At 67.4% G+C, this 16,054-nt stretch overlaps 7 non-coding genes across 7 annotated transcripts; all 7 read right to left on the bottom strand.

The window, feature by feature from the left end:
• Positions 1-1,155: 1,155 nt before the first annotated feature.
• On the bottom strand, positions 1,156-1,274 carry LOC141412479 (5S ribosomal RNA). Its single transcript, XR_012437319.1, has one exon. It is a non-coding gene; the product is annotated as a 5S ribosomal RNA (ribosomal RNA).
• Positions 1,275-3,414: 2,140 nt separating this feature from the next.
• Positions 3,415-3,533, bottom strand: LOC141412588 (5S ribosomal RNA). Its single transcript, XR_012437430.1, has one exon. It is a non-coding gene; the product is annotated as a 5S ribosomal RNA (ribosomal RNA).
• A 2,153-nt stretch (positions 3,534-5,686) lies between these two features.
• On the bottom strand, positions 5,687-5,805 carry LOC141412408 (5S ribosomal RNA). The gene has a single exon (XR_012437248.1). It is a non-coding gene; the product is annotated as a 5S ribosomal RNA (ribosomal RNA).
• A 2,147-nt stretch (positions 5,806-7,952) lies between these two features.
• LOC141412152 (5S ribosomal RNA) lies at positions 7,953-8,071 on the bottom strand. The gene has a single exon (XR_012436991.1). It is a non-coding gene; the product is annotated as a 5S ribosomal RNA (ribosomal RNA).
• A 2,145-nt stretch (positions 8,072-10,216) lies between these two features.
• On the bottom strand, positions 10,217-10,335 carry LOC141412478 (5S ribosomal RNA). The gene has a single exon (XR_012437317.1). It is a non-coding gene; the product is annotated as a 5S ribosomal RNA (ribosomal RNA).
• A 2,155-nt stretch (positions 10,336-12,490) lies between these two features.
• LOC141412151 (5S ribosomal RNA) lies at positions 12,491-12,609 on the bottom strand. Its single transcript, XR_012436990.1, has one exon. It is a non-coding gene; the product is annotated as a 5S ribosomal RNA (ribosomal RNA).
• A 2,152-nt stretch (positions 12,610-14,761) lies between these two features.
• Positions 14,762-14,880, bottom strand: LOC141412150 (5S ribosomal RNA). Its single transcript, XR_012436989.1, has one exon. It is a non-coding gene; the product is annotated as a 5S ribosomal RNA (ribosomal RNA).
• Positions 14,881-16,054: the final 1,174 nt, after the last annotated feature.

Genomic DNA, 16,054 nt, shown 5'->3' with positions numbered 1-16,054 from the left:
TCCGAGCCCAGACAAAAATCCTGATGCAGTTGGCCGAGGGGCCGCAAACCAAGGCTTCGCTTGTTCCCGCTCAGGCCCCAGCCATACCCTCTTGTCCTTCGGCTGCTCGTGTGTGGGGTGGGGGAGAGGAGGGTGCATCCCCGTGCGTGCGTGCGTGGTCTGGGTGTCTCTGCATGGTGTGTGTGTGTGTGTGTGTGTGTTAGATGCCGTGCCTGGTGTAGGTGGGGAAGAGCAAGCCCTCACGCACAGAGCCCCATCACACACTGGGGCCGGGCGAGGGGGTCAATCTGCTCGGCCTGATTGCGTTGGGCATACATTGCAGAAGGTGGGTTTTCCAAGGCGGAGCAGAGGGTCCCGGCACCTGAGGTTGTCCACCGGGAGAATGTCTGTTCCACGGGGGCAAGCGGTCCCTTCCGTCGTGCCCAAGCCCATGTGACCCCGAAGGCCAGGTGGCCCCGGTCCTTGAGCTGACTGAGGAGTGCTTTGAGACCCGGAGGGTGGCACAGGCGACTGGGCGCCAGCGGCGGCCCTCCCTCCCTTTGAGCGGGACGGGGAGCTGCCGCTGGCATCCGGAGCTCTGGCGGCCTGCGCCCTCTGTCCCTGTGACCGCAGGCTCTGCCGTGGGAGGCGGGATCCCACGTAGAGGTCGCGCGCTGGCTGCCCTGTCTTGGGTTGAGCGACGGAGCGCGACGTGGAGCAGCACCCGACTGAGGCTCCCTGCTTCTCTGTCCCCTGGCGTCTTGCCCTGGACCCAGTGCACCACCTTGTGGCGAGCCCAGGTGTGGCGCGTCCCGCTGTGCTGCCCGCTGGGGTGCAGGACCCACTTTCTCATGGCTTCCGCACGTCCCTCCCCGCCCGCCTGGAGGGCAGTTGGGGAGCGGTCCCCAACGTGGCCTGGGACCAACCTCGCTGGTGACCCGTGTCGCGGGCGCGCGCCCCAGGAGAGTGTGGGGAGGGGAGAGGATTCGGGGACGTAGCTGTGAGGATTCGGTGTGCGTGGGTCTGGCGGATGGCCCGGACGGGGTCGGGGTCGTGGTCACGGTGGGTCGTTGTGGTGGTGGTGGTGGTGGTGGTGCTGGGGGTGGTGGTGGTGGTGGGGGGGGTGGTGGCGAAGTCCCCGAAGACAAAAGGAGCAGCGAGCGAGGGAGGAGCAAAAGCCTACAGCACCCGGTACTCCCAGGCGGTCTCCCATCCAAGTACTAACCAGGCCCGACCCTGCTTAGCTTCCGAGATCAGACGAGATCGGGCGCGTTCAGGGTGGTATGGCCGTAGACGCTAGCCGCCGCCTCCGGGAGCCCCAAGAGCCTGCCGAGGGCCCCGGCGTGCGTCTCCACGCTGCTCTCCTGGCACGGCTGGGAGTCCGGGTGGGGGCTGGCAGCCTGGGGCCAGCGGCCAGAGGCCCCGCGTGCCTGCTCGGGCAGCCGGTCTCGCCCAGGTGGCCGCTGGGTGGCTTTCTTCCCGAGGTGTCCTGCTGCCAGGACGAGGGTCAAGTTTTCTCGGGGGAAAATTTCTCAGTGCTCTCGGGCGCTTGTTCTTCTGGGAATGTCCACTGCTGTGGCCAAGGCGGGGGACGCACAGCTCGGGCCAGGGCAAGCAGCCGCCCTCCTCCGTCGCCTCCTGGAGCCGTATCCTTGGGTGGGTGCGTGGCTCCCAGCGGAGGTCTCGGGGACCCTTCCGGTCCTCTTCGTCCGGAAAGCGCCACTGCCCCTCCAGCCCATCAGGAAAACGGCAGCCGCGCCCTTCGCCGACCCGCTCCGCCCTCCTCCACACTCAGGGCCTGGGGCTGCGGGGCTGAATCGTGAGGCTTTCCAGCCCAGGACTTCACCTCTGGCCCCTTTCACACCCGGGATCTTGGGAAGAAGAAACAAAACCAAACACAGCCAAAGCCATCTCCTCCGACCCGGGGCCCCTCCACATCCCTTCCGATCCCGGGTTCCTGCCGGCCTCCCGGGGCGTTTCTCCCAGGCAGGCCTTCGCGGCCACTATACGGGGCTGAGCACTCGAGTCCTCGGGCGTCACGGGGCCCGCGGCCACGCCAAGCACGCACGACTCCCGGGTCTCGTCTGCTCCTGGGTGCCCTGGGCCTCTTCCCTGTGCCGCTGCTGGGTCTTGTGCCCCTGCTTGGCCTCCTTCAGACCCGGCCCCGTGCTACGTGGCCACGTGCTACAGGATCGTGCCAGCAGAACTGGCCCTGGCTGAGCCCCGTACCCACCCTCCTGCCATCCCTGGCCCTGCTAGCAAATGGCAGAGATCCTCTGGCCTCCGAGCCCAGACAAAAATCCTGATGCAGTTGGCCGAGGGGCCGCAAACCAAGGCTTCGCTTGTTCCCGCTCAGGCCCCAGCCATACCCTCTTGTCCTTCGGCTGCTCGTGTGTGGGGTGGGGGAGAGGAGGGTGCATCCCCGTGCGTGCGTGCGTGGTCTGGGTGTCTCTGCCTGGTGTGTGTGTGTGTGTGTGTGTGTGTTAGATGCCGTGCCTGGTGTAGGTGGGGAAGAGCAAGCCCTCACGCACAGAGCCCCATCACACACTGGGGCCGGGCGATTGGGTCAATCTGCTCGGCCTGATTGCGTTGGGCATACATTGCAGAAGGTGGGTTTTCCAAGGCGGAGCAGAGGGTCCCGGCACCTGAGGTTGTCCACGGGGAGAATGTCTGTTCCACGGGGGCAAGCGGTCCCTTCCGTCGTGCCCAAGCCCATGTGACCCCGAAGGCCAGGTGGCCCCGGTCCTTGAGCTGACTGAGGAGTGCTTTGAGACCCGGAGGGTGGCACAGGCGACTGGGCGCCAGCGGCGGCCCTCCCTCCCTTTGAGCGGGACGGGGAGCTGCCGCTGGCATCCGGAGCTCTGGCGGCCTGCGCCCTCTGTCCCTGTGACCGCAGGCTCTGCCGTGGGAGGCGGGATCCCACGTAGAGGTCGCGCGCTGGCTGCCCTGTCTTGGGTTGAGCGACGGAGCGCGACGTGGAGCAGCACCCGACTGAGGCTCCCTGCTTCTCTGTCCCCTGGCGTCTTGCCCTGGACCCAGTGCACCACCTTGTGGCGAGCCCAGGTGTGGCGCGTCCCGCTGTGGGGCCCGCTGGGGTGCAGGACCCACTTTCTCATGGCTTCCGCACGTCCCTCCCCGCCCGCATGGAGGGCAGTTGGGGAGCGGTCCCCAACGTGGCCTGGGACCAACCTCGCTGGTGACCCGTGTCGCGGGCGCGCGCCCCAGGAGAGTGTGGGGAGGGGAGAGGATTCGGGGACGTAGCTGTGAGGATTCGGTGTGCGTGGGTCTGGCGGGTGGCCCGGACGGTGTCGGGGTCGTGTTCACGGTGGGTCGTTGTGGTGGTGGTGGTGGTGGTGCTGAGGGTGGTGGTGGTGGTGGGGGGGTGGTGGCGAAGTCCCCGAAGACAAAAGGAGCAGCGAGGGAGGGAGGAGCAAAAGCCTACAGCACCCGGTATTCCCAGGCGGTCTCCCATCCAAGTACTAACCAGGCCCGACCCTGCTTAGCTTCCGAGATCAGACGAGATCAGGCGCGTTCAGGGTGGTATGGCCGTAGACGCTAGCCGCCGCCTCCGGGAGCCCCAAGAGCCTGCCGAGGGCCCCGGCGTGCGTCTCCACGCTGCTCTCCTGGCACGGCTGGTAGTCCGGGTGGGGGCTGGCAGCCCGGGGCCAGCGGCCAGAGGCCCCGCGCGCCTGCTCGGGCAGCCAGTCTCGCCCAGGTGGCCGCTGGGTGGCTTTCTTCCCGAGGTGTCCTGCTGCCAGGACGAGGGTCAAGTTTTCTCGGGGGAAAATTTCTCAGTGCTCTCGGGCGCTTGTTCTTCTGGGAATGTCCACTGCTGTGGCCAAGGCGGGGGACGCACAGCTCGGGCCAGGGCAAGCAGCCGCCCTCCTCCGTCGCCTCCTGGAGCCGTATCCTTGGGTGGGTGCGTGGCTCCCAGCGGAGGTCTCGGGGACCCTTCCGGTCCTCTTCGTCCGGAAAGCGCCACTGCCCCTCCAGCCCATCAGGAAAACGGCAGCCGCGCCCTTCGCCGACCCGCTCCGCCCTCCTCCACACTCAGGGCCTGGGGCTGCGGGGCTGAATCGTGAGGCTTTCCAGCCCAGGACTTCACCTCTGGCCCCTTTCACACCCGGGATCTTGGGAAGAAGAAACAAAACCAAACACAGCCAAAGCCATCTCCTCCGACCCGGGGCCCCTCCACATCCCTTCCGATCCCGGGTTCCTGCCGGCCTCCCGGGGCGTTTCTCCCAGGCAGGCCTTCGCGGACACTACACGGGGCTGAGCACTCGAGTCCTCGGGCGTCACGGGGCCCGCGGCCACGCCAAGCACGCACGACTCCCGGGTCTCGTCTGCTCCTGGGTGCCCTGGGCCTCTTCCCTGTGCCGCTGCTGGGTCTTGTGCCCCTGCTTGGCCTCCTTCAGACCCGACCCCGTGCTACGCGGCCACGTGCTACAGGATCGTGCCAGCAGAACTGGCCCTGGCTGAGCCCCGTACCCACCCTCCTGCCATCCCTGGCCCTGCTAGCAAATGGCAGAGATCCTCTGGCCTCCGAGCCCAGACAAAAATCCTGATGCAGTTGGCCGAGGGGCCGCAAACCAAGGCTTCGCTTGTTCCCGCTCAGGCCCCAGCCATACCCTCTTGTCCTTCGGCTGCTCGTGTGTGGGGTGGGGGAGAGGAGGGTGCGTCCCCGTGCGTGCGTGCGTGGTCTGGGTGTCTCTGCGTGGTGTGTGTGTGTGTGTGTGTGTGTGTGTGTGTGTTAGATGCCGTGCCTGGTGTAGGTGGGGAAGAGCAAGGCCTCACGCACAGAGCCCCATCACACACTGGGGCCGGGCCGAGGGGGTCAATCTGCTCGGCCTGATTGCGTTGGGCATACATTGCAGAAGGTGGGTTTTCCAAGGCGGAGCAGAGGGTCCCGGCACCTGAGGTTGTCCACGGGGAGAATGTCTGTTCCACAGGGGCAAGCGGTCCCTTCCGTCGTGCCCAAGCCCATGTGACCCCGAAGGCCAGGTGGCCCCGGTCCTTGAGCTGACTGAGGATTGCTTTGAGACCCGGAGGGTGGCACAGGCGACTGGGCGCCAGCGGCGGCCCTCCCTCCCTTTGAGCGGGACGGGGAGTTGCCGCTGGCATCCGGAGCTCTGGCGGCCTGCGCCCTCTGTCCCTGTGACCGCAGGCTCTGCCGTGGGAGGCGGGATCCCACGTAGAGGTCGCACGCTGGCTGCCCTGTCTTGGGTTGAGCGACGGAGCGCGACGTGGAGCAGCACCCGACTGAGGCTCCCTGCTTCTCTGTCCCCTGGCGTCTTGCCCTGGACCCAGTGCACCACCTTGTGGCGAGCCCAGGTGTGGCGCGTCCCGCTGTGGGGCCCGCTGGGGTGCAGGACCCACTTTCTCATGGCTTCCGCACGTCCCTCCCCGCCCGCCTGGAGGGCAGTTGGGGAGCGGTCCCCAACGTGGCCTGGGACCAACCTCGCTGGTGACCCGTGTCACGGGCGCGCGCCCCAGGAGAGTGTGGGGAGGGGAGAGGATTCGGGGACGTAGCTGTGAGGATTCGGTGTGCGTGGGTCTGGCGGGTGGCCCGGACGGGGTCGGGGTCGTGGTCACGGTGGGTCGTTGTGGTGGTGGTGGTGGTGGTGGTGCTGGGGGTGGTGGTGGTGGTGGGGGGGGTGGTGGCGAAGTCCCCGAAGACAAAAGGAGCAGCGAGGGAGGGAGGAGCAAAAGCCTACAGCACCCGGTATTCCCAGGCGGTCCCCCATCCAAGTACTAACCAGGCCCGACCCTGCTTAGCTTCCGAGATCAGACGAGATCGGGCGCGTTCAGGGTGGTATGGCCGTAGACGCTAGCCGCCGCCTCCGGGAGCCCCAAGAGCCTTCCGAGGGTCCCGGCGTGCGTCTCCACGCTGCTCTCCTGGCACGGCTGGGAGTCCGGGTGGGGGCTGGCAGCCCGGGGCCAGCGGCCAGAGGCCCCGCGCGCCTGCTCGGGCAGCCGGTCTCGCCCAGGTGGCCGCTGGGTGGCTTTCTTCCCGAGGTGTCCTGCTGCCAGGACGAGGGTCAAGTTTTCTCGGGGGAAAATTTCTCAGTGCTCTCGGGTGCTTGTTCTTCTGGGAATGTCCACTGCTGTGGCCAAGGTGGGGGACGCACAGCTCGGGCCAGGGCAAGCAGCCGCCCTCCTCCGTCGCCTCCTGGAGCCGTATCCTTGGGTGGGTGCGTGGCTCCCAGCGGAGGTCTCGGGGACCCTTCCGGTCCTCTTCGTCCGGAAAGCGCCACTGCCCCTCCAGCCCATCAGGAAAACGGCAGCCGCGCCCTTCGCCGACCCGCTCCGCCCTCCTCCACACTCAGGGCCTGGGGCTGCGGGGCTGAATTGTGAGGCTTTCCAGCCCAGGACTTCACCTCTGGCCCCTTTCACACCCGGGATCTTGGGAAGAAGAAACAAAACCAAACACAGCCAAAGCCATCTCCTCCGACCCGGGGCCCCTCCACATCCCTTCCGATCCCGGGTTCCTGCCGGCCTCCCGGGGCGTTTCTCCCAGGCAGGCCTTCGCGGCCACTACACGGGGCTGAGCACTCGAGTCCTCGGGCGTCACGGGGCCCGCGGCCACGCCAAGCACGCACGACTCCCGGGTCTCGTCTGCTCCTGGGTGCCCTGGGCCTCTTCCCTGTGCCGCTGCTGGGTCTTGTGCCCCTGCTTGGCCTCCTTCAGACCCGACCCCGTGCTACGCGGCCACGTGCTACAGGATCGTGCCAGCAGAATTGGCCCTGGCTGAGCCCCGTACCCACCCTCCTGCCATCCCTGGCCCTGCTAGCAAATGGCAGAGATCCTCTGGCCTCCGAGCCCAGACAAAAATCCTGATGCAGTTGGCCGAGGGGCCGCAAACTAAGGCTTCGCTTGTTCCCGCTCAGGCCCCAGCCATACCCTCTTGTCCTTCGGCTGCTCGTGTGTGGGGTGGGGGAGAGGAGGGTGCGTCCCCGTGCGTGCGTGCGTGGTCTGGGTGTCTCTGCGTGGTGTGTGTGTGTGTGTGTGTGTGTGTGTTAGATGCCGTGCCTGGTGTAGGTGGGGAAGAGCAAGCCCTCACGCACAGAGCCCCATCACACACTGGGGCCGGGCCGAGGGGGTCAATCTGCTCGGCCTGATTGCGTTGGGCATACATTGCAGAAGGTGGGTTTTCCAAGGCGGAGCAGAGGGTACCGGCACCTGAGGTTGTCCACGGGGAGAATGTCTGTTCCACGGGGGCAAGCGGTCCCTTCCGTCGTGCCCAAGCCCATGTGACCCCGAAGGCCAGGTGGCCCCGGTCCTTGAGCTGACTGAGGAGTGCTTTGAGACCCGGAGGGTGGCACAGGCGACTGGGCGCCAGCGGCGGCCCTCCCTCCCTTTGAGCGGGACTGGGAGCTGCCGCTGGCATCCGGAGCTCTGGCGGCCTGCGCCCTCTGTCCCTGTGACCGCAGGCTCTGCCGTGGGAGGCGGGATCCCACGTAGAGGTCGCGCGCTGGCTGCCCTGTCTTGGGTTGAGCGACGGAGCGCGACGTGGAGCAGCACCCAACTGAGGCTCCCTGCTTCTCTGTCCCCTGGCGTCTTGCCCTGGACCCAGTGCACCACCTTGAGGCGAGCCCAGGTGTGGCGCGTCCCGCTGTGGGGCCCGCTGGGGTGCAGGACCCACTTTCTCATGGCTTCCGCACGTCCCTCCCCGCCCGCCTGGAGGGCAGTTGGGGAGCGGTCCCCAACGTGGCCTGGGACCAACCTCGCTGGTGACCCGTGTCGCGGGCGCGCGCCCCAGGAGAGTGTGGGGAGGGGAGAGGATTCGGGGACGTAGCTGTGAGGATTCGGTGTGCGTGGGTCTGGCGGGTGGCCCGGACGGGGTCGGGGTCGTGGTCACGGTGGGTCGTTGTGGTGGTGGTGATGGTGGTGGTGCTGGGGGTGGTGGTGGTGGTGGGGGGGGTGGTGGCGAAGTCCCCGAAGACAAAAGGAGCAGCGAGGGAGGGAGGAGCAAAAGCCTACAGCACCCGGTATTCCCAGGCGGTCTCCCATCCAAGTACTAACCAGGCCCGACCCTGCTTAGCTTCCGAGATCAGACGAGATCGGGCGCGTTCAGGGTGGTATGGCCGTAGACGCTAGCCGCCGCCTCCGGGAGCCCCAAGAGCCTGCCGAGGGCCCCGGCGTGCATCTCCACGCTGCTCTCTTGGCATGGCTGGGAGTCCGGGTGGGGGCTGGCAGCCCGGGGCCAGCGGCCAGAGGCCCCGCGCGCCTGCTCGGGCAGCCGGTCTCGCCCAGGTGGCCGCTGGGTGGCTTTCTTCCCGAGGTGTCCTGCTGCCAGGACGAGGGTCAAGTTTTCTCGGGGGAAAATTTCTCAGTGCTCTCGGGCGCTTGTTCTTCTGGGAATGTCCACTGCTGTGGCCAAGGCGGGGGACGCACAGCTCGGGCCAGGGCAAGCAGCCGCCCTCCTCCGTCGCCTCCTGGAGCCGTATCCTTGGGTGGGTGCGTGGCTCCCAGCGGAGGTCTCGGGGACCCTTCCGGCCCTCTTCGTCCGGAAAGCGCCACTGCCCCTCCAGCCCATCAGGAAAACGGCAGCCGCGCCCTTCGCCGACCCGCTCCGCCCTCCTCCACACTCAGGGCCTGGGGCTGCGGGGCTGAATCGTGAGGCTTTCCAGCCCAGGACTTCACCTCTGGCCCCTTTCACACCCGGGATCTTGGGAAGAAGAAACAAAACCAAACACAGCCAAAGCCATCTCCTCCGACCAGGGGCCCCTCCACATCCCTTCCGATCCCGGGTTCTTGCCGGCCTCCCGGGGCGTTTCTCCCAGGCAGGCCTTCACGGCCACTACACGGGGCTGAGCACTCGAGTCCTCGGGCGTCACGGGGCCCGCGGCCACGCCAAGCACGCACGACTCCTGGGTCTCGTCTGCTATTGGGTGCCCTGGGCCTCTTCCCTGTGCCGCTGCTGGGTCTTGTGCCCCTGCTTGGCCTCCTTCAGACCCGGCCCCGTGCTACGCGGCCACGTGCTACAGGATCGTGCCAGCAGAACTGGCCCTGGCTGAGCCCCGTACCCACCCTCCTGCCATCCCTGGCCCTGCTAGCAAATGGCAGAGATCCTCTGGCCTCCGAGCCCAGACAAAAATCCTGATGCAGTTGGCCGAGGGGCCGCAAACCAAGGCTTCGCTTGTTCCCGCTCAGGCCCCAGCCATACCCTCTTGTCCTTCGGCTGCTCGTGTGTGGGGTGGGGGAGAGGAGGGTGCGTCCCTGTGCGTGCGTGCGTGGTCTGGGTGTCTCTGCGTGGTGTGTGTGTGTGTGTGTGTGTGTGTTAGATGCCGTGCCTGGTGTAGGTGGGGAAGAGCAAGCCCTCACGCACAGAGCCCCATCACACACTGGGGCCGGGCCGAGGGGGTCAATCTGCTCGGCCTGATTGCGTTGGGCATACATTGCAGAAGGTGGGTTTTCCAAGGCGGAGCAGAGGGTCCCGGCACCTGAGGTTGTCCACGGGGAGAATGTCTGTTCCACGGGGGCAAGCGGTCCCTTCCGTCGTGCCCAAGCCCATGTGACCCCGAAGGCCAGGTGGCCCCGGTCCTTGAGCTGACTGAGGAGTGCTTTGAGAACCGGAGGGTGGCACAGGCGACTGGGCGCCAGCGGCGGCCCTCCCTCCCTTTGAGCGGGACGGGGAGCTGCCGCTGGCATCCGGAGCTCTGGCGGCCTGCGCCATCTGTCCCTGTGACCACAGGCTCTGACGTGGGAGGCGGGATCCCACGTAGAGGTCGCGCGCTGGTTGCCCTGTCTTGGGTTGAGCGACGGAGCGCGACGTGGAGCAGCACCCGACTGAGGCTCCCTGCTTCTCTGTCCCCTGGCGTCTTGCCCTGGACCCAGTGCACCACTTTGTGGCGAGCCCAGGTGTGGCGCGTCCCGCTGTGGGGTCCGCTGGGGTGCAGGACCCACTTTCTCATGGCTTCCGCACGTCCCTCCCCGCCCGCCTGGAGGGCAGTTGGGGAGCCGTCCCCAACGTGGCCTGGGACCAACCTCGCTGGTGACCCGTGTCGCGGGCGCGCGCCCCAGGAGAGTGTGGGGAGGGGAGAGGATTCGGGGACGTAGCTGTGAGGATTCGGTGTGCGTGGGTCTGGCGGGTGGCCCGGACGGGGTCGGGGTCGTGGTCACGGTGGGTCGTTGTGGTGGTGGTGGTGGTGGTGGTGCTGGGGGTGGTGGTGGTGGTGGGGGGGGTGGTGGCGAAGTCCCCGAAGACAAAAGGAGCAGCGAGGGAGGGAGGAGCAAAAGCCTACAGCACCCGGTACTCCCAGGCGGTCTCCCATCCAAGTACTAACCAGGCCCGACCCTGCTTAGCTTCCGAGATCAGACGAGATCGGGCGCGTTCAGGGTGGTATGGCCGTAGACGCTAGCCGCCGCCTCCGGGAGCCCCAAGAGCCTGCCGAGGGCCCCGGCGTGCGTCTCCACGCTGCTCTGCTGGCACGGCTGGGAGTCCGGGTGGGGGCTGGCAGCCCGGGGCCAGCGGCCAGAGGCCCCGCGCGCCTGCTCGGGCAGCCGGTCTCGCCCAGGTGGCCGCTGGGTGGCTTTCTTCCCGAGGTGTCCTGCTGCCAGGACGAGGGTCAAGTTTTCTCGGGGGAAAATTTCTCAGTGCTCTCGGGCGCTTGTTCTTCTGGGAATGTCCACTGCTGTGGCCAAGGCGGGGGACGCACAGCTCGGGCCAGGGCAAGCAGGCGCCCTCCTCCGTCGCCTCCTGGAGCCGTATCCTTGGGTGGGTGCGTGGCTCCCAGCGGAGGTCTCGGGGACCCTTCCGGTCCTCTTCGTCTGGAAAGCGCCACTGCCCCTCCAGCCCATCAGGAAAACGGCAGCCGCGCCCTTCGCCGACCCGCTCCGCCCTCCTCCACACTCAGGGCCTGGGGCTGCGGGGCTGAATCGTGAGGCTTTCCAGCCCAGGACTTCACCTCTGGCCCCTTTCACACCCGGGATCTTGGGAAGAAGAAACAAAACCAAACACAGCCAAAGCCATCTCCTCCGACCCGGGGCCCCTCCACATCCCTTCCGATCCCGGGTTCCTGCCGGCCTCCCGGGGCGTTTCTCCCAGGCAGGCCTTCGCGGCCACTACACGGGGCTGAGCACTCGAGTCCTCGGGCGTCACGGGGCCCGCGGCCACGCCAAGCACGCACGACTCCCGGGTCTCGTCTGCTCCTGGGTGCCCTGGGCCTCTTCCCTGTGCCGCTGCTGGGTCTTGTGCCCCTGCTTGGCCTCCTTCAGACCCGAGCCCGTGCTACGCGGCCACGTGCTACAGGATCGTGCCAGCAGAACTGGCCCTGGCTGAGCCCCGTACCCACCCTCCTGCCATCCCTGGCCCTGCTAGCAAATGGCAGAGATCCTCTGGCCTCCGAGCCCAGACAAAAATCCTGATGCAGTTGGCCGAGGGGCCGCAAACCAAGGCTTCGCCTGTTCCCGCTCAGGCCCCAGCCATACCCTCTTGTCCTTCGGCTGCTCGTGTGTGGGGTGGGGGAGAGGAGGGTGCGTCCCCGTGCGTGCGTGCGTGGTCTGGGTGTTTCTGCGTGGTGTGTGTGTGTGTGTGTGTGTGTGTGTGTGTGTGTGTGTTAGATGCCGTGCCTGGTGTAGGTGGGGAAGAGCAAGCCCTCACGCACAGAGCCCCATCACACACTGGGGCCGGGCCGAGGGGGTCAATCTGCTCGGCCTGATTGCGTTGGGCATACATTGCAGAAGGTGGGTTTTCCAAGGCGGAGCAGAGGGTCCCGGCACCTGAGGTTGTCCACGGGGAGAATGTCTGTTCCACGGGGGCAAGCGGTCCCTTCCGTCGTGCCCAAGCCCATGTGACCCCGAAGGCCAGGTGGCCCCGGTCCTTGAGCTGACTGAGGAGTGCTTTGAGACCCGGAGGGTGGCACAGGCGACTGGGCGCCAGCGGCGGCCCTCCCTCCCTTTGAGCGGGACGGGGAGCTGCCGCTGGCATCCGGAGCTCTGGCGGCCTGCGCCCTCTGTCCCTGTGACCGCAGGCTCTGCCGTGGGAGGCGGGATCCCACGTAGAGGTCGCGCGCTGGCTGCCCTGTCTTGGGTTGAGCGACGGAGCGCGACGTGGAGCAGCACCCGACTGAGGCTCCCTGCTTCTCTGTCCCCTGGCGTCTTGCCCTGGATCCAGTGCACCACCTTGTGGCGAGCCCAGGTGTGGCGCGTCCCGCTGTGGGGCCCGCTGGGGTGCAGGACCCACTTTCTCATGGCTTCCGCACGTCCCTCCCCGCCCGCCTGGAGGGCAGTTGGGGAGCGGTCCCCAACGTGGCCTGGGACCAACCTCGCTGGTGACCCGTGTCGTGGGCGCACGCCCCAGGAGAGTGTGGGGAGGGGAGAGGATTCGGGGACGTAGCTGTGAGGATTCGGTGTGCGTGAGTCTGGCGGGTGGCCCGGATGGGGTCGGGGTCGTGGTCACGGTGGGTCGTTGTGGTGGTGGTGGTGGTGGTGCTGGGGGTGGTGGTGGTGGTGGGGGGGTGGTGGCGAAGTCCCCGAAGACAAAAGGAGCAGCGAGGGAGGGAGGAGCAAAAGCCTACAGCACCCGGTATTCCCAGGCGGTCTCCCATCCAAGTACTAACCAGGCCCGACCCTGCTTAGCTTCCGAGATCAGACGAGATCGGGCGCGTTCAGGGTGGTATGGCCGTAGACGTTAGCCGCCGCCTCCGGGAGCCCCAAGAGCCTGCCGAGGGCCCCGGCGTGCGTCTCCACGCTGCTCTCCTGGCACGGCTGGGAGTCCGGGTGGGGGCTGGCAGCCCGGGGCCAGCGGCCAGAGGCCCCGCGCGCCTGCTCGGGCAGCCGGTCTCGCCCAGGTGGCCGCTGGGTGGCTTTCTTCCCGAGGTGTCCTGCTGCCTGGACGAGGGTCAAGTTTTCTCGGGGGAAAATTTCTCAGTGCTCTCGGGCGCTTGTTCTTCTGGGAATGTCCACTGCTGTGGCCAAGGCGGGGGACGCACAGCTCGGGCCAGGGCAAGCAGCCGCCCTCCTCCGTCGCCTCCTGGAGCCGTATCCTTGGGTGGGTGCGTGGCTCCCAGCGGAGGTCTCGGGGAACCTTCCGGCCCTCTTCGTCCGGAAAGCGCCACTGCCCCTCCAGCCCATCAGGAAAACGGCAGCCGCGCCCTTCGCCGACCCGCTCCGCCCTCCTCCACACTCAGGGCCTGGGGCTGCGGGGCTGAATCGTGAGGCTTTCCAGCCCAGGACTTCACCTCTGGCCCCTTTCACACCCGGGATCTTGGGAAGAAGAAACAAAACCAAACACAGCCAAAGCCATCTCCTCCGACCCGGGGCCCCTCCACATCCCTTCCGATCCCGGGTTCCTGCCGGCCTCCTGGGGCGTTTCTCCCAGGCAGGCCTTCGCGGCCACTACACGGGGCTGAGCACTCGAGTCCTCGGGCGTCACGGGGCCCGCGGCCACGCCAAGCACGCACGACTCCCGGGTCTCGTCTGCTCCTGGGTGCCCTGGGCCTCTTCCCTGTGCCGCTGCTGGGTCTTGTGCCCCTGCTTGGCCTCCTTCAGACCCGGCCCCGTGCTACGCGGCCACGTGCTACAGGATCGTGCCAGCAGAACTGGCCCTGGCTGAGCCCCGTACCCACCCTCCTGCCATCCCTGGCCCTGCTAGCAAATGGCAGAGATCCTCTGGCCTCCGAGCCCAGACAAAAATCCTGATGCAGTTGGCCGAGGGGCCGCAAACCAAGGCTTCGCTTGTTCCCGCTCAGGCCCCAGCCATACCCTCTTGTCCTTCGGCTGCTCGTGTGTGGGGTGGGGGAGAGGAGGGTGCGTCCCCGTGCGTGCGTGCGTGGTCTGGGTGTCTCTGCGTGGTGTGTGTGTGTGTGTGTGTGTGTGTGTGTGTGTGTGTGTTAGATGCCGTGCCTGGTGTAGGTGGGGAAGAGCAAGCCCTCACGCACAGAGCCCCATCACACACTGGGGCCGGGCCGAGGGGGTCAATCTGCTCGGCCTGATTGCGTTGGGCATACATTGCAGAAGGTGGGTTTTCCAAGGCGGAGCAGAGGGTCCCGGCACCTGAGGTTGTCCACGGGGAGAATGTCTGTTCCACGGGGGCAAGCGGTCCCTTCCGTCGTGCCCAAGCCCATGTGACCCCGAAGGCCAGGTGGCCCCGGTCCTTGAGCTGACTGAGGAGTGCTTTGAGACCCGGAGGGTGGCACAGGCGACTGGGCGCCAGCGGCGGCCCTCCCTCCCTTTGAGCGGGACGGGAAGCTGCCGCTGGCATCCGGAGCTCTGGCGGCCTGCACCCTCTGTCCCTGTGACCGCAGGCTCTGCCGTGGGAGGCGGGATCCCACGTAGAGGTCGCGCGCTGGCTGCCCTGTCTTGGGTTGAGCGACGGAGCGCGACGTGGAGCAGCACCCGACTGAGGCTCCCTGCTTCTCTGTCCCCTGGCGTCTTGCCCTGGACCCAGTGCACCACCTTGTGGCGAGCCCAGGTGTGGCGCGTCCCGCTGTGGGGCCCGCTGGGGTGCAGGACCCACTTTCTCATGGCTTCCGCACGTCCCTCCCCGCCCGCCTGGAGGGCAGTTGGGGAGCGGTCCCCAACGTGGCCTGGGACCAAACTCGCTGGTGACCCGTGTCGTGGGCGCGTGCCCCAGGAGAGTGTGGGGAGGGGAGAGGATTCGGGGACGTAGCTGTGAGGATTCGGTGTGCGTGGGTCTGGCGGGTGGCCCGGACGGGGTCGGGGTCGTGGTCACGGTGGGTCGTTGTGGTGGTGGTGGTGGTGGTGCTGGGGGTGGTGGTGGTGGGGGGGTGGTGGCGAAGTCCCCGAAGACAAAAGGAGCAGCGAGGGAGGGAGGAGCAAAAGCCTACAGCACCCGGTATTCCCAGGCGGTCTCCCATCCAAGTACTAACCAGGCCCGACCCTGCTTAGCTTCCGAGATCAGACGAGATCGGGCGCGTTCAGGGTGGTATGGCCGTAGACGCTAGCCGCCGCCTCCGGGAGCCCCAAGAGCCTGCCGAGGGCCCCGGCGTGCGTCTCCACGCTGCTCTCCTGGCACGGCTGGGAGTCCGGGTGGGGGCTGGCAGCCCGGGGCCAGCGGCCAGAGGCCCCGCGCGCCTGCTCGGGCAGCCGGTCTCGCCCAGGTGGCCGCTGGGTGGCTTTCTTCCCGAGGTGTCCTGCTGCCAGGACGAGGGTCAAGTTTTCTCGGGGGAAAATTTCGCAGTGCTCTCGGGCGCTTGTTCTTCTGGGAATGTCCACTGCTGTGGCCAAGGCGGGGGACGCACAGCTCGGGCCAGGGCAAGCAGCCGCCCTCCTCCGTCGCCTCCTGGAGCCGTATCCTTGGGTGGGTGCGTGGCTCCCAGCGGAGGTCTCGGGGACCCTTCCGGCCCTCTTCGTCCGGAAAGCGCCACTGCCCCTCCAGCCCATCAGGAAAACGGCAGCCGCGCCCTTCGCCGACCCGCTCCGCCCTCCTCCACACTCAGGGCCTGGGGCTGCGGGGCTGAATCGTGAGGCTTTCCAGCCCAGGACTTCACCTCTGGCCCCTTTCACACCCGGGATCTTGGGAAGAAGAAACAAAACCAAACACAGCCAAAGCCATCTCCTCCGACCCGGGGCCCCTCCACATCCCTTCCGATCCCGGGTTCCTGCCGGCCTCCCGGGGCGTTTCTCCCAGGCAGGCCTTCGCGGCCACTACACGGGGCTGAGCACTCGAGTCCTCGGGCGTCACGGGGCCCGCGGCCACGCCAAGCACGCACGACTCCCGGGTCTCGTCTGCTCCTGGGTGCCCTGGGCCTCTTCCCTGTGCCGCTGCTGGGTCTTGTGCCCCTGCTTGGCCTCCTTCAGACCCGAGCCCGTGCTACGCGGCCACGTGCTACAGGATCGTGCCAGCAGAACTGGCCCTGGCTGAGCCCCGTACCCACCCTCCTGCCATCCCTGGCCCTGCTAGCAAATGGCAGAGATCCTCTGGCCTCCGAGCCCAGACAAAAATCCTGATGCAGTTGGCCGAGGGGCCGCAAACCAAGGCTTCGCCTGTTCCCGCTCAGGCCCCAGCCATACCCTCTTGTCCTTCGGCTGCTCGTGTGTGGGGTGGGGGAGAGGAGGGTGCGTCCCCGTGCGTGCGTGCGTGGTCTGGGTGTTTCTGCGTGGTGTGTGTGTG

Source organism: Castor canadensis, chromosome 10 (genome assembly GCF_047511655.1).
Source record: "Castor canadensis chromosome 10, mCasCan1.hap1v2, whole genome shotgun sequence".
NCBI lineage: Eukaryota > Metazoa > Chordata > Mammalia > Rodentia > Castoridae > Castor > Castor canadensis.
The sequence above is the reverse complement of the archived record's forward strand: the minus strand, read 5'-3'. Positions and strand labels throughout refer to the sequence as shown.